This window comes from Pteropus medius, unplaced genomic scaffold, assembly GCF_902729225.1.
Source record: "Pteropus medius unplaced genomic scaffold, Ma_sr-lr_union100, whole genome shotgun sequence".
Taxonomy (NCBI): Eukaryota; Metazoa; Chordata; class Mammalia; order Chiroptera; family Pteropodidae; genus Pteropus; species Pteropus medius.
This window is the reverse complement of record NW_024340700.1, coordinates 3,044,665-3,062,075: the sequence shown is the minus strand read 5'-3', so window position 1 is coordinate 3,062,075 and position 17,411 is coordinate 3,044,665. Positions and strand designations below refer to the sequence as shown.

At 42.8% G+C, this 17,411-nt stretch overlaps 1 protein-coding gene across 2 annotated transcripts in view; it reads left to right on the top strand.

Annotated features, from left to right (window-relative positions):
• PRKN (parkin RBR E3 ubiquitin protein ligase) overlaps positions 1 to 17,411 on the top strand; it is a 1,016,620-nt gene that overhangs the window by 127,725 nt on the left and 871,484 nt on the right. The window lies entirely within an intron of this gene.

The window sequence follows — 17,411 nt, the reverse complement described above, 5'->3', positions numbered from 1 at the left end:
GGGGAAGCATCTTCGATTCGAATAAACAAGAGAAATAGATTTTGTTAACAGGACAAAGTGGCGATGTGGTCGCTTCTAAGAGCGGGCTAGTGGGTTGTTGGATGGGCCCTATTGTAAAGACTATTACAAGTTTTAGAACAATATCCAAAAAGTAAATACAGTAAGTGTTTATGTGTGTGTATGCAAATTTCAACCGACTAGACAGAAAATCAGTAGCCGGTAAGCTTCTTCAATGTCCCTCTGTGTTTTCTTTAGTTATTCCCACCTTCAGCGGCTTACTACTGCCTGTTACCTACATTGTTACTTGTTTTTCTTTAAATTTTATGGTCTCTATGTATTTTGAATGTAGAACACATACCCCCTTAAACATACTACCAACAGTAGTCACTGATGCGTGCACCGGGCTCCCTGAGTACTCGTGCAGCCCTGCGTGCAGACGGGGCTGAGTGTGGTCTCCACGTCACAGAGGGGTGGGCTGAGGCTGGAGGTTTCACATATCCACCCACGGACATGGCTAACAAGGGGTGGGTCCGGAACTTGAACCTGGACCTCCGACTCCACCCTCTGCCTTTTCCGCGAGGCCGCCCTGCCTGGTGGCCGTCCGTGTAACTTCAGCGTGGCCCCGACTCCTGTCCTGAGCCCACGAGCCGTGGGTCTTTGAATCGTGTGGCTGCTAAGGCTCACCTGAGAATCCGCTGCCCACGGGAAGTTTCATCCGGCAATTCTGTTTTCTGTGTCTGTCTTGCTGTTTGGACCATCCGTCTGTGAATTTTAAAAAACCTCACAGAATGTGTGGCAATTCACAGCTGCTGCGCCGCGTCATCTTTATAAATTCCCACGGTGATCTCAGTGCTCTGCTTTTCGGGGGCTGTTTGGAGAGTGAGGAGGAGGAGGCGGGAGCATGCAGAGTCTGTGTCCAAACCCGTCCAGTATAAGGGCATTTTCTACGTCCTGAACAGTCGTTACCTAGAGGTGACGTTTCCAGACGTTCATCCCCCACCGCTAACTTGATTTTCATCCAGTTAGAATGAAGCCGTAACTAAGACAGGCGTATCAGCGCATAACTAAGACAGGCGAGTGTGGGTATCTTCTTCCTCTGGGTTATTTTACTTGTGATGTTGCCGCTTTGCGGAAAAACATTCAAATGTAATCAGTGACATCTTAGCCTCCAAACTCTTTTGTATGTTATTTGGTATCGTTTACACAGTTCTTTAAATTTACACTGAAAAGACAACACTAAATTTCAAGGAGAATTGAACATATTTTGTGAATGTCGTCTACGGACCCGACCCCATCTTGGCCTGAGGAGAGTCTAATTACTGCTTTCTGCGAATTATGATCCTATTTTTATATTCCCTCTTGACCTTCGCTTGTATTAGAACTTGTCCTGAGTCCCGCGTCCTGCCTTGTCCTTCCTGATCGGTCCATCGTTCGCGATGACCCAGCGCCTCTGAGGCGGGTCGAGGAAGGCGAGCCGGTTTGGACGCGGCCGGGCCAGCTATTGCCGCTTGTTACTGCGGCCTTGGGCAGGCCACTCGACTCCTGGAACGTCCTGACTCTCCTTCCCGGCCGACTGCGGGGTTGAAGTGAGTGACTGTGTGCATGCGTGCCAGGAAGGAGGGCCCGGAGGGCTGCGTGGCTTTCTCCCGCTGTCCCTCCCCTCTTAAAAATCCAATGCACACAGACAATGGCCGCAGAAACAGCTTGGCGCTTTGTTTAAATTCAGCCTTTACGAGCTGATTTCAAACGAGTTCTTTGCTTGAATTGTGCAGTTTTAGGCTATCATCATCAGGAGGCTCGTTTTACCTTTAAACTCACTTATTGTAATGTATTCTTTGCCTTAAAACTGGTTTTAATGAAAGGAACTAGAACTGGATACTGATAGTTCTGTTTCAATAAAACTTGTTAATTTTATTTACCAAAGACCCAGACATTTATATTCCTAGTACCAAGTAATTTTTAGTTAGAAAGTTTTAGGCAACTTTTGTAATTACTTTATTTTCTGAAAAGAAAATCGCCGAATCTACTCTACTCGTTTTGGATTTTTCTGTTTGTGAAAATGAATTTTGCCTGCCTTCTGAGCTCTGTAAAAAATTAAAATGTATCGTTAGCTCCATGATATGTGTACTATACCTGTGTACCCTCCTGGACGTCCTCTCTCTGAGCTGTGGAGTGCTCAGCTACATTTAATTTCATTTTCAGATTAGAAACAGTGCTCGCATTGCTGGAAACTGTGCCCTTTGAGTTGAAGCTCAAATCCCCAGGGAGAAAGCAGTCATCCTGTGTGTACAGAAGTGCTCCCCGCCCCTCCTGCCTTGAGCTAAACAGAAGCTGGGCTCCAGGATATGCAAACATGGACTTGGTTGTGTGGCCTGAATCCTGTTTGTCTGTGTTTTGGGCTTTGCCTTTTGTTTGTTTGTTTGCTTGTTTTGTTTTCTCCCCGGGAAAAGCTTAAGTCATAAACCAGGGTATTCTCCCTGGGACCTGCTGGTCCACACAGTTTCATTTCATCGTGTCATACTTAGGGAATGACCAATCCTTCAGTGCTCCCGAAAGGGCTAACCTAGGAATTATTACTTATGTGCCATTCATTGACAGGGTTCACTTGGATGTACTTTTTATTGCCAAAGCCAACAGCATCGGAAAATCTAATCTTCTGTTAGTGTGTTTGCTGAGTGGTACCGAACTCTCCAGAGCTCTCTCTTTCCTTCCTTCCTTCCTCTCTGCCCCCAGACCTGTTATTCTCTTCTGTGGCTTATTTTTTTTTTCCCCCATCTGGCTGGCTTTCCTTTACTAGGCACCAGGTCAATTCGTACGGCTTCTGACCCGCGGTCACAGCTCTAGTTTAATTTCTTGAGTATATATTGAAGCCTCCATTTGTTTTCTAAAACTTTTTCTTTTCTCCTTAACTTCTAATGATACCAAGTATTTTGCAGTTCCTATAACTCATTCGCATTTAATTATTTTACGCTGACTCCCAAAGTGTAATTGTAACTTATCTTTTAGTTTTTCAACAGAATGTTAAAATGAATTAAAGGTAGTGAATCCTGTGTTTCACGAGGTGGCAGGTTCTACCTATGACATCTCCTTTGACCATCATGACAGACTTGCGGGGAAGAGTCATTCATCCACGATAACACGGATTTTTTTTAAGTATCTTTTACATTGCGGTCATCATTCTAGATCCTGAAAATATACAGGTGCAGACAAAATTGACCCAAGTCTCTGACACATGGAGTTTGCGTTCAAGTAAGAAACAAAGAAAACAAGCAGAAAAAGTAAGTTAAATACATAGCGCATTGGTGACGAGTGGTAAGGAGGGACACAAAGCGAAGAGGGGGGCTGGACACTGGGGACGGAGCGGAGGGGATGGGGTTGCGATTTTAGGTAAGGAGAGGCCTCACTGAGCAGGTGACGCTCGAGTGGACCCTGCAGCCATCTTGGGCCACGTGTTTCCACGAGTGAGGAGAGCGAATGTGAACGTAGAAACCCTTCGGGCAGGAGCCTGGGGGTCGGGGGCTGAGGGGCAGAGAGGTCAGCACACCTGGAATGAAGGGAGCCAGGGGGAGGTAGCGGGAGGAGAAGCCAGAGAGCCAGGGGGCCGATGACGACGTGATCGGTCCTGTTTTACTGAGATAAAACAAGGCAGAGCAGAGACCGGCGAGGTCGTGGGCCCCCCAGCGGTTTCCAGCCAGTGGTGACGGAGCCGGGTTACCTGGTGTGTGCTGGAGCCCAGGCTTGGGCGACGGGTCCCGGGCTCAGTTTTCACACTTGCTCTAAGTAATTGACATTTCATTTGTCATTTTGCTCATCTTCTCATTTTTAGAAAGTAGTGAAGCACATTTGTTTCTGAAATTCTCTGAGGAAAAGTCAGTCACTCTCATTTTAAACTCCATTCTGCCTCCATGTTGAAGAATAAGTGGTTTTTCAAACAGCAGGCGGGGCCGGTGTACCTCGCACATATTCTCGACCTCAGCCTTATTCTAACCTTGGGCTAGTTTGGAATGTGAGGATTCTTTAGAGATCACAGAAAGCTTCATACATCGGTTATGATCTTCACTTAGAGAGAATTCGTTTTACTAAAAATTTGGAAAGAAGTTTCTGATGTAATATCAAAAAGGGATTATTGCTTTAGGTGGCGAACTCACCTCAAACTAATTAGCCTTGCGAAGCCAGCCCTGGAAGTCACCCTGGCCCCATGGTCTAGCTGCTTTGTAAATGAGTTGTGTGCAGGCCAGACAATGCGTCAGTTGTTCCTGACTTTGAAAAGAAGTCACATAAAAATGAAAATAGCTCAAGAGAAGGGGATTATTGATGGATATGCCTTAAAGTCAATTGCTCTTCTCTAAGCCAAGGTCCAGGCATTATATTTGGTAGAATTCACAAACCGTTCTAACCGTGACAGGTCACTATTAACTCTGGAACGATTTGGTTACTCAAAAGTGCTATCAAATTCAGGGTTCCCAACAGTCCGAATGAATCCTAAGGTCAAAAACTCCATAAACGCCTCCTCTAAACGAGAACACCTCCTCCCTTCTCTCTCTTTCTCTTATACCCACGGATATTTATTAAAAGTAAAATCCCAGACACTTGTTGGATATTTGTTGGATACGGCCGTACAGAGACACAGTGCCGTAGACGTTGGCATAAAACATGTATGTGAGAAGTACCCAGGGTAACAATTTAACTGCTAGGTAGAGAATCAAACTTTGGAGCTGAGCGGGTTGTAGTTCACGTCTTTTGTGCTTCTAGTGCTTTGACACGCACAGCTGTTTTTCATTTAATCCTCGGAAGAACTCTAGGCTGGGTCCCGTTCACATCCACATTTGCAGATGACGTGTAACTGGGACACGGAAAGGTGAATAACTTCTCCAGTGTCGCGCGTCTGCCAGCAGAGGCGGTGTTCTGGAATTTGCTTTGAAATCTAATTGCTCGCTCTCATCCCACTCTGGGGCTCTCTGTTTCTTCCCCTTCATTCTTTTTATAGTTTTCAGCCTCACAGTTCTTTCGACCCCATAAACAAATCCGTCGCAGTATTCCGTGGATTTTTCCTTTCTCGGCAGTGTTCATACTGCTTCCGCTTGCCACAGCTTCCACTGAGACCTTCGGCTCCGCTCACCTAGATGAGTACAGTTCGCCATAACTCATCACCTGTCCCTTGGGCCCGCTCCAGTCCCATAGTCCCGTGGACTCCCACTGCCGTGCCTGCACTTTCAACATCAAGAGTCATTCTTCATTTGGTTAACTCCGCATTGCCTACCCATTACTTCTAAGCACTCAACTTCGGGGGGCGGTCGGGGGGAGGGGACAGCAGAAATGGAGGAAGGAGCAATGGGACCACAGGGGTCGGCGGCTTCTTGGATGTGGCTGTTGTAACCAAGTAAAGCGTGAACGATGGTTCCGAGGTTTTGACTCTGGCGCCTGAACGAACACAAAATGAACACGGAAAAGAGGCTTGAGGAGAGAGATAGCGGGGTCACGTGTCGGAGAGGTCAAGGGTGAATCATTTATGGTGTTCGAGGCAGTACGATCGAACGAAAACGCGGAGGATTTTCTGCTGACCGATGTTCTGATCAGCAGTATTACGGGGAGGGGACAGCTGACTGCGACGGGTACAGCGTTTCGGGTTAGCTGCTGGGCCGTTTTCAGGGTGCAGGAGGAAAACCTGTGCACGCTGTTTGGCGTGACTCACCTAACAGCTCTTGGGGCGAGCGGTTGTCCACCTCAGTTGTCATGTTTCGGCCCCCAGCAGTATGAAGGGACTGACTGGATCAACTGGCTTTAAGAGACATCTGCTCTCTTAATTAGAAAGTTGTTTAGCAGGAAACAACAAAAGCTAAATACTCGTTTTAATCTGCTTCTTTACGATGACATAGACTAATAGCTATTGCTTTATTTATTGTCGACTAATCTCATCAAAATAAAATCGATTGATTACATAAGCATTAATATTATAGCATTAAAAATTGTTATTCAAATAAAACTGTCAGGTTGAGGACAATAAGTATTAACTTGGAACTTCGAATAGAAAAGCTAAGCATCTTCATAAGTAATCCCCCTAAATGTTTCTTATAAATGTTCAGTGTTATCCTTCCCTCGACTAAATCTCTTACGATTTGAAAAAAATGAGTACCGAGTCAAAATGAGATGTTAAGTGAAAATTCTACTTATGTCTACTTGACTAACGTTATAATTGATTTGCTTAAATTTTTAAAATCTTTCATTAATTAAGGTACGATTTTTTTTTTTTACTTTGAACCAAATTATAGTTTACACTTCAAACGTAGTCCTTAAACCGAAAATATTTGGCTGACAAACATATAAATATATTATATGAACATATGTAGTACATATATAATATACTGATAATGTAAAAATATATATAATTACTATATGCAGTTGTATGTTTGCGTGTAGATTAGAGATATGTTATTTTCAAGAAAATGAGTCTTAACATTATATAATCTGAGAACCGATCGTGATGCATTTAAGCTGTACTAGTTTTCCTTCTGAAGACAAAAATGAATGTAATCCTGAAGACTCCCCCTTTAAATCTTCATAGCAGTTTGAACGAACCACGGTGAAATATTGAAGGTTATCCAGAGGGAGAAAAGCAGCTTTTAGTGTGCAGGTCTTTAGTTTACTTAGCCATAGCTGTATTTACAGGGAGGGATTTGAACGATCCAGCCTTCGCTCCATCAGCTGGAGTTTGCTATCTCATTTTGGTAACTCTTTGTGTAGAAGAGAAGATTTCATAGCTTAGTTATAGTTTTGAAAAATGGGATGAGTTTAATGATACATTTTTGCTTTGTGAAATCAGGATAGCTAGGAATGGAAGCAATGAATGGAAGACGTAAGCGATAGTGACAGTTCTGACGGAAATGACAGCAAGCGTGCAAAAACGAAATCAATTCTGTATTTAAATCATGATAGTAGCATTCATTAAACCCCTTCCTTAAACAGAGATGGATATTGCAAGCCGGGAAAAAAATATTAATCACGGGTTTGGCCCAGATTTTTCTGTATTAGTCCGGCATGAATGTTTATATTCAGGCTGCAAATGGCAGTTTACTTGGTATTCAGAAGTTAAGAGCAGTTTAGATTAAGGATGTTTAAAGCTCATTTGTAAAATGCTCATACCATTCGAGCTGTTTTAAAAAGATTCGCTTAGCTAAAGTCATTGGATCAGAATAATTCTGACACTCTTAATCTTCCTCTTTTACTAAGAGCCTTAGGCATTTTCTTTCCATTTAAAAATTTGAATGACAAAAATGAGTAAGTAATTTACTAGAAATAGTGCAGTAAAGAGCAAACTTGTGTCGGGGGTGGGGGGGAAATACACTAAATTTTAATCAAGGAACATAGCGGCAGTTATAAGACAATACGCTCTATTTCTTTGTGTTTGAAGAGAGTTTTAAAATGCATTATTTTATAGTAATATTTGACAAGAGGTACGAAGGGAGGTATCGAGAAGCCAGCTGTGTATGGAGACGGCTTCACAGGTTAAACTTTTACAAGTGAAGGAGACTGTAGCAGCACATTGGGGAGAAATCCCAAGCACTGGTGGGAGGGAGATCGGAGAAGATGCAAACAGATGCAAAAGAAAGAGTTTCCCTAGACAGACCCCCGTGCACAATTAGGTCAAGGCATCCTCGGCCTCTGCGAATTTCAACATTGCATTTGAAGTTAATTTGGAGAGGATTGGCGCTAATGCACTTGTAGTTTTTATAACTACTGTTAATTTTTACTTCAGTTGGTTCTTGTGCTAAAAACATCAGCTAATAAAACGGAATTTATATTATTATTATTATTATTATTATTATTATTATTATCTACAAAAATAGTAGCCGGTGTAGATATCTTAGACATCTGAATTTTTCTTGTGAAGGTAAATGATCAATGGCTTCCTTTTATTTATTTGTAATTCCAAAAATGTGTTCTCTTGCACTCAGCCACATTTTTTAATGAAAATGAATGTGTGTTGATATCAGTAATTATTTTATGGATTCACAGCAGTGTAATATATTTGATACCCATCAGGTGCCAGCAAAGAAGAATGCAAGACATAGGAGCTCTTCTTACCCAAGGAGCCTGTATTTCTTGAGTCCTTGTAGTAGTGGATTAAGCCACGAGTATATTAAAAGTAAATCTATTTGGATTAAAGGGCCATTTATTCCCTGGGAACTAGAATCAATGAGATGCGCTTGTATTATGTGAGTGTTTAGAATTCCATCATCTCAGATAAAAGTCAGTATTATGCCAGCCTGGACTAGGGAGATGGTAGTCACTTCATGTAAGCATCCATGAGAAGGAGAAAGGTAGAAAGGCAGGTGCGTGTCAAATCAGTGCAGCAGGGAAGGTGAGAAGAAGGCCTTTTTCTCAACTTCTGGTGTAAAAAAATTGGGAGCGAGGCACATTCTGGCCACACAAATCAAAAATACGCACAGACGCCCCTCACACAGACTGATGGCCGTCGCTGGCCTAGAGCTGTGAAAATTCGGTTGATTTTACACAGTAAGGAAATGAGAGGCCCAAGGTCATGTGCTCAGCTACCATTGGAATTTGGAAGGTGACCCATTGTCCCCCCAAGCCTGATTCACTCATGTCCGTGCTGGGAAACATTGTCTCATGGCACTCACATTATTCTCCTGGAACTGAGACACTTTGTGCTTCTCTTATTCCCAGAGGTTTCAACTGTGTAGTAGCTAAAAACCCATGTTATGAAGGCAGAATTTAAGCAGGAATTAAGATGGGTGATAATATGCATTAAGGAGCTACTATATATGTAGTCTAACTTTAAGGTAGCAGTCATAATTTAGCAATTGTCTGTTCTTTGCTTGTGAGGAACTGTTGCGAATTATTCAAATTATGTAGCTGCGTTTTCTAATATGTTGAACCTTTTTGTATTTGCTCGTGAGTTTAAAGTTAGGGAAAAACCCATGCTAAATGCCACAGTTACTATTAAATAGAATTATTAGATTTTTTTATTATTTATATTTGTCGAGTTACTGTGAAATAATTCCAAGCAATCTGCAATGAGGTGTATGTACGCATATGTGTATATACAAGCATATATATGTATATGCATTTATATATATATACTTATATATACTTATGTATATATACACATATATACTTAATTTAAACATAAGTACCTATACAAATGTTAAATTTTCATTTTCTATATTTCGTTAATGAAAAGTCTAATAGTTTTTATATTGTATGAGCTCACCATGTAAGTAGTTCTGTAAGTTATTGATTCATCCTCCAAACTAACGAGTGGTCCATTTCACTGAGGCCGCATTAGAGGCTCTTGGCATATGGAAACATGCTTTAAAAATCACCAACGAGCAGTTTACATAACTGCGCATAAACTCGGTTTGAGCTATCAAACTTCTACTGTTTGCATTTATTTACACTTTATTTTATAGCTGTGCTTAAAATGACCACATAAGAATCTGGTAAGATTTAGCTTTTGTGAATTTTTGCCTTGATATACATATACCTATTCGGGAATCCATTTTCTACTTGTAAATTCTAAAAGATTATCAGTCAATATAACATCTGAATTAAGACATAAGCAGTTTCTGAGATAATATAAAATACTGCTTTGTGTCTTTTTTTAGTTCGGTAAAATTATTTCTTCATTCCATTATTTATTCAACTAGTAAATCCATACCAAGGCTGTATGGGGGGTGTTGTGTTAGGCTAAGCTCTCTAGTGTTAAAATTAGTATAAGATTAGCTTATCAGGGAAGCAGTGATCTAGTTCATTGGCTCTCAGCCTTTGCTTCACGTTGGAATTGCATGGGGAAATTTAAAAGTGTGTGTATTAATGGCCGGGTTCCACCTGCAGAGATTCTGGTTTAATTGCTTTGGGCTGCAATCTGGGCATCAGGATTTTAACTCTCCCCACGATACTCTAAGGAGCACGACATTTGGGAGCCGCTGATGCAGCTAGGAATTACAACAGGCCTGTAAACCCCGGGGTTTTGTTAGCAGCCCCCCACCTCGCCGCAGCCACTGGGGAGGGGCATGGACCGGGATCCCACGGGTGCTCCCGCTGTGCGGTGTCCTCTTAGTCCACTTGTTTACATTCGTGTGTCGGTCCTTAGACTGTAAACGCCTTACTCCTCGAGGGTCGGTGTGTATCTGATCGATTGCTTCGCCTCCTGTTCTTGGCGAAATTCTTGGCGTATAGGAGGCATCGAGTAAATGTAATTCCCAGTAGGAAATGTTTTAAAATAACAGAGCTTTGGATGCGGGAGTCCAGCTGAGCCTGCGGGTAGAGACCTCCGTCCCGCCCCGTGGAAGCCGGGGGCGGGGGGGGGGACGGGGGTCTTGGTCTTCCCGCCGCCGTGTCGCGGCGGGGCGCAGCCTCCGGCCACCGCCGGACAGTCTCCGGGGCAGGAAGCGAGGCGGGCCGCGGCGGGGCCCAAGAGCAGCGGCACCAGCCGGCCCTTGGCCGGGCTGCAGGCGGTGAAATCGCACACAGGACACCTTCGAGTCGAGGGCCCAGAAGTCCGATTCCTGGACATCATAATCCGATGTCGCCAGCCTGGCAGGGGCCCCGAGAACCGCGTAGAACAGATGAAGGGATTCGGCGGTGGCGGGGAGGGCCAGTCTCCGGGGGAGCCCTCACCCCGGTGTGCAGAGAAGCAGGGCGCTGGTGGGAGACAGTGCCCTTTCTCAGCGGCACCAGATGGCTGCGCCGTAGTCGGTAACGCACAGTATCCCGGGGCCCAGTGGCCCTGGCCATTCCGGTGGGGACAGGCGGCCCCTTTAGCCTGGGAGCTTTTGGAGTGGAGTCCTTTTCAGGTAGAGAGTGGAACTTTGTATCCTCATTCACCCCCTAAGTGGAAGGGCTCCTGGAGAGTGTGTATGTTTGTTTAATAACTCCACGAACAGGAAAGAGCAAAAAGCCGAAGACGTAGAGGTGAGGATAAGAAGAGGAAGCCGATTTAAGTAAAAAAATAATAATAATAATATAAATCCTAAAAAAAACTTATTTGGATGACTGCAACCTGTAATTCACCCCATAACCAATTCACTCTCAATGCTGCCTTCTCTTCACACTGACATTAGTAATTTGCTTTACCAACACGTACATATTTTTTTCTGATGGTATTTCTGGCCAATTTTATAAGTGTATGATTATGGCTGGGGAAGTTTATGTGGTTTTTAATTCTTATAACACTTACTAAGATTCCTGGAGTTCTCCCAAACGCTTAGAAGCAAAAATAAATTGTCAAACCTCTGAAATAATCATGCTCTTTTGAATCAAAAGTGTCTCTTGTTGTCTAGAAGTGTTCACTTTTTTTTGGTCCACCTCATTCCTTCAATTTTGCTTGGTAAATAAAATCAATCCAGCAAATATGACTGCAATACTATATTGCAAATTGGAAAGGCAGTCTATTAACCACATACAGCTCTTGAAAGGATTTAATTAAAGAAAAATTGCTTTCTGGCTAATTTTTAATAGTTGTGTTTGTCAGAACTGAAAACCGTGATGCTCTGGTTTCTACTGTTCGATAACCCTGGCATTTACCGTTTTTTGTTATGTTCAAAGAAACTCGAGAACATCTAAGTCTCCTTGTTTTATTTTTCTATTTTGTCTCCTTAAAATTTTATTTAAAATTGGTTTGGAGGATTATTACAGATGCAGTTCTCTTTTCTGCTATTTTAATTTTTACATTTAATTTTAAAAGAATAAGAACAGCCTCACCACCTAAAGCCTAAAATCACAGGGGTTTGCTGTACCTCTCATTTCATGACCATGACCCCGTCGTCTGCTTCCGCCGTATGTCTAGCTCCTTCTCATGGCTCCCATGGCTGAGCAGTCTGGGACTGGAGAACCTTCTGCAGGCTTCCCTCCCACTGTAAACCGTCTAGTGCCCCCTGGCCTTGGCTGTGCTGCTTCCTCTGCCCAGGCCGACATTTCTACCTTCCCTTTCAGACTCGCAATGCCCCTGTGACCCGGACTAGGAAACGTGTTTATAAATTTAGTGTCTTTGCCACTCCCGTCGGGCTGTAGGTACGTCAAGGGCAAAGGCGAGGCCTTACTGATGTCCCAGCCCCCCATGCACAGTGGGGGTGGGCTCATCTTTCAGTGCTGGAAGGGAGCAATTGCAGTGTTTCCCCAATTTTACAGGAACAATAAAAACATGGAGCATATTCTGAATTTAAACCTTTTGCCCTGTAATGGTTCTGAAACCTGCCTTTCTGTATTAATGAGGACTAGCTAGGAGCAAACAAGCAAATGGATGCAAATGAATATTGTAGAAAATGATAGGCAGTCAGTAGTACTCAGATGGATTGCATACTGGTTTTCTGGATATGCATCTTGTAATTGTGATTTTTATATTAGTAATGCTACTGAAATTTGTACGGTTAGCAAAATGATTAATACCCTATCGTGGTATCAAATACAATAATAACTGCAAAGAGCACTGTGACGCCCAGGTGTTCTGACGCTTAAACAAGTACGAGACCCTCCGAATCTTATAAGGGAAATTCTCTTCTGTTGCCATTTCAGTTACTGAATTGGCTGCAAATGTGAACTGCATGCTGGGAATTGAGACGAGCGTTAATCATTCCCAGGATTTGCAATCAGCAGTGTGGCATAAGCACCGAGAAACCTTCAAATGGAAATGTTTCCTCCTTTTTTTAAAGTAAAATATACTTAGTGCAACTAAATTCTTAGGCTTACCTTTGGTTTCATCCCTTCCCTGGCCATATCAGCAGTGAGTGTTCTCATCGAGGAAAACTTGGGTCGTCGTGAGCAATGACGTAACCCATTTTTAGTAAGGGACGCTGGAAGGAAAGTGATGATAGGGACATTTTCATTCTTCCGCTCTAATTTGTTACATCTTGCTGTGCGAGATGGATTCATCTAAGAGCCCTAATCCATTTCCGCACTGCCCGGGACGTTCAGCGTATTGACGTGCACCGAACACTTTCCCTCTGCCTTTCTTTGCCATTTCCTTAACCCAGCATGAATAGAAGTCGGCCCTCTTCAGATACGTCTGCATTCAAATGTACCTATCACGTCAAAAGAGCTGAGGCTTATTTTCGCCGAGACATCGTCATGTTCTGTGCAATCTCCATGACTTTTCAATTATTAGAAATTTCATCTCTTTTTGTGAAACACAGTTTTCAAGAGACAATAGCCACTAGAGTCGTATCATTTTTGCGCACACACCTGTGAGTCAGGTGCCACCGAAGGCTGGTTAGCCTTGGGTACAGAGCTGCTAATTTGGGGATTCACGGCCAGAGCCACAGGGACAGAATCCTGGTTTCTAGAGTGCCCTGGGGTGACGACCCAGACTGTGGCCCGTGTTTGTGCGATCTCTTTAGTCGTATATGTGTATTAATCCATGAACAATGTGGGGAACCTAAGCGATGGCTTAGAACCCGATTTTCTGTTCGCTCTTAATTACATATGCAAAATTTATGTGCAACGCCTTTAATGTCTAAATCACTTGAAAACTGAGAGAAAGGGAAGCAGATGGGTCTGTAGACTTTTATCCAGCGCAGTGTGTATCATGCGGAGGCCTGTCTGCGATCCTAGCGTCACGATGTTTCTGGCAGGTAAAAGAAAGAAACTACACTTTCAGAGACGATGGTCCATGTACATCTAGAACGTGTATTGGTAGACAATTGCATTTCATGCTGCCGTTTGAATTTGTGCTGAGGTATCTCAATGAGCACTGTTACCATTAGTGTGACTACTACAAAAGGGACACAGCTTCTAGGCCTGTGAAGAAAACACAGAGCGATGTTAAATTAAGCAGACAGCAAGAAAATGTATAGAAGAAATAATTAAAATGTAAAATTATTGTTTCTACGGAAAAACTTTAAGGGCAAACTCATGAAAAAATTGTTAGTAGAAGCTAGCATTGCTATCGATCTTTCTGAAACTTCTCTTTCTCCCAAATGATTGAAAGTGTCAATATTTAGTATAAATTAGTTTTTAAGGTGGCGAGAAGGGACTTAGCACTGAAAATGGAGCACAGGCAGATCTCCAGTCACATAAGCAGTGGAGCAACCAGAGGCTGGATGGCTTCGCTTGCCTCCCCAGGGAGCGGCTGCCTGTTTCTTCAATGCAGCTTGGCCCAGGAGCGTTTGGTCCAGCCAAGCACCTGCTTTTCAGAGAATACAGAGATCTGCAGTTACTAGGCTTGCCCAGGAGGAACTATCTCGCTCTTACCTGGGAGAGCACCTGCCGTCTTCACATGGGAAGCGCATTCTAAATTCCAAACAGGTTCTGTGGCGTGGATCCATTCAGAGTAAAGGCAGCTTGCAATTTTTATTCAACCAACAGCATTGCGATTACAGTTAAAAAAAAAAAAAAGAATGCTCAAAAATATCTAACTGCTTGGATACATTCACATGGCACATACAAGGTTTATGAAAACATGCCCTGTACTCTTTTCCGAAGGGCTTTATTTTATAATTTTATAGTCGAATGGTAGTTTGATTAATAACTGTCTTCCCTGTTAGACTGTAAGCTTCAGCAAGTCAGGGACCAGATCCACTTTATTCACAGGTGTATCCTGAGCACTTAGCGCAGATTCAGCATATTGCATGTGCTTAATAGACTTCGATTGAATTACTGAATGTGTATCGCATAAGTGTAGATTGAATTCCTGAATATAGTAAGAGGGAGGAGAGAAAAGGCTCGGGCTGGGTCCCGGGCAGGATGAGGGGTCCCAAGCTCTCTGACTGAGCAAGTTTGCACCTTGGTTAAAGTCACTGTACTTTCCTAAGCTTTGGTTTTTCTCATCTGTTGAATGACGTAAAATGATCTGCATTTTAAGCAAATCGAAATACCATAGTATCCTATTATAGGAAACTGTAGTAACCAACCATTATATAGGATGCAGTGAGAGTGAACTTGCTTTCTGACACGCGGAACATCCTGGAGGTTTCAACATGATCGGAATCTGCCATTCCATGTTCTGAGAAGCGTCCTTCACAAGGACGTGACTCACAGCTCTAAGGACCAGAGTGCTATAAGTTGTAAGTGTTCAGAGTTAAGATTCGTACACACTCTATACGTTTTCTCTTTAAGGCTCTTTCTCTTCAAAGCCTAAACATATTCACCTACTAGACCCCAGAACCCTATAGCTAGAACCAGAAGCGGGGAGCTGAGGTTCTTTACAAAAATGAGACGGGGGGACATCGGAGGGACATCCGCATGCTTAGATGAGCTCTCTTAGGTAAGCTCATGGCCTCAAATTCATTACCAGAAAATTGGGAATGAAGAAAAGCCACTGACCTTCAATGACAAGTCATTTACACTTGATAAAAATTCCTACAGTGCTTTGCAAATACTGTTATGAACAATAATAAATAAATTCATTATTTATAAAAATAAATAGGAGTTTTAACATCATGGTCCTGTTTTTTAATGGGTGTCTATATAAACGTATCCATTATACAGACACCCATTTTTTAATGGGTATCTATAACTGTATCTTGCAAACATACAGAACCTGTATTTGCTACAAATTTTTAAATACTATTTGAAAGCATTTGTTACCGTCTCTGACGTGTTTCTTTTCTACTGAAAACCTACTTTCCGCTGAGGGCTCTGATGTTTAGTGTGGTACAGAGAGTTGGTTCTGCATTTACTGGCAGAATTTTTACTGAACATTTCTTGTAGATAATTCAGTATATATGGCCAAATTAGTTGATATTCTTCTGCCACCTTTTCTGAATTTTTAAATATAAATGATCAACAAAAAAGAGAATTTGATAAAATGTTTACCTGCCAAATGTAGCTGATCTTAAAAACAAGCTTCTCTTAGGACATTCTCTCAGGTAAATCAGGCATAATTCATAGATTTGTTTTCCTGAAACATTTTTATATGCATATCCATATATCCCAAATCATTAAAAACAAATTATTTTGAAAGCAATAAAAGTAAAATATGACGCCACGACGGAAATGCTACAGAGAGAGCAAACGTCTCGCATCACGAAGGAGCTACTGTATTTTACACAGGCACTGCTGTATTTCAAAAGCCATTAGTGTTTTATTAGTAGTTCTATTTATTTATTTTAATAATGATATAAATCACTAGGTTAATTTGATTCTGAAAGGTAACTCCTCACTCCTGTGGAGCCCAGCTGAGGGGGAGCCGCTCCGCTGATGCTGTGGTGTGGACGGATCCTCCAGGTGAATCACCCAGCTCTTCACTACACAAAAGGAGAGAGTCAGTTCCCATTTGGCATGTCATTCTTTTATGCTCCAGGCCTCATTACATATGCAACAAATCTCCACAGTGCTATTGAAGGGGCATAACAAAAAAATGCAAGGATTTAGGTCAGCCCCAAAAGGCTTTGATTTCTTCAGCGAAGAGTGTTTTGGTAGAAGGTATTTTTCTCCCACGTAACGATAAAGCTAGAAATCTGCCCGAACAGTCAGGACTAGACGCTCAAACGTGGCAGCATTCTATGTTCAATAAATAGATGTTTTTATTTACCCCGTCTGAAAACAGTTAGCTTTCAGGCTTGGCTTGTAGTTTGAACATACAGATGCTTTAAATGTAATGAAGACAAATATATCAGTTGTCCCTTTCATGTCCCTTCATTTGCATAAAACTTTCCCTCTGCTAACATTTTAAAGACACCCTCCTATATATGTTTCTCTCTAAAGCGTTAGCATTTTTAAAGCTTCCCACATTGAGGGCCCATTCATAGAGAAGCGCCCCTTCCCTCCCACTGCTTGATGCTGCGTCTGGCGTTCACCAGAACGTCATATCCGTGTAGGACTTTCCATGCCAGTCCATCCATCCGTTTTCTCTGTCAATATTTTACTATTTCCGTTACTATAGTTTTATTACAATTTTGTGTTCCTTTGTTTATTTGGTGTTTTGTTGTTGTTGTTTTGGTTTATTTATTTGTTTTTTGGCCAATCTCCCAGAGCTCTGGGCTTTCTTTGGGTGAAGTTTTGTAAACCTCCTTGGATCTTCCAGGGCCCTGACCTTAAGCCTGGGTCTCCAACCCGGCTTCCTGCCTCTGGTAGCTAGACCCGTGTCTGGTAGAGACAGGTGTCTGGTAGAGACGTGTCTCTGCCTTCGGGGAGGGTGCCGGATCCTGCCTTCAGCCCTGACCGCAGGGTCTGCTCCAGGACCCTGGACAGCGGGTGTTCTCGCCCTTCTGGACCGGCCCTTCCTCTCCATTCCCACACCTGGAGATCCCCCGCCCTCCTCTCCCTCCCTGCCTTCCTGACCTCTCTCTCTCTCTCTCCCTTTCTCTCTCCCTCTCCCTTTCTCTGTCTCTCTCTCTCTCAGTCTCTCCAAAACCCCACACAATTGGAGCGAAAGGAGGAACTCCCCCTCAGTTCAGTCAGCTATGTTGCTGAATAGTCATTCTCTATGTTTCTTAAAATATTCTGATGTGTTC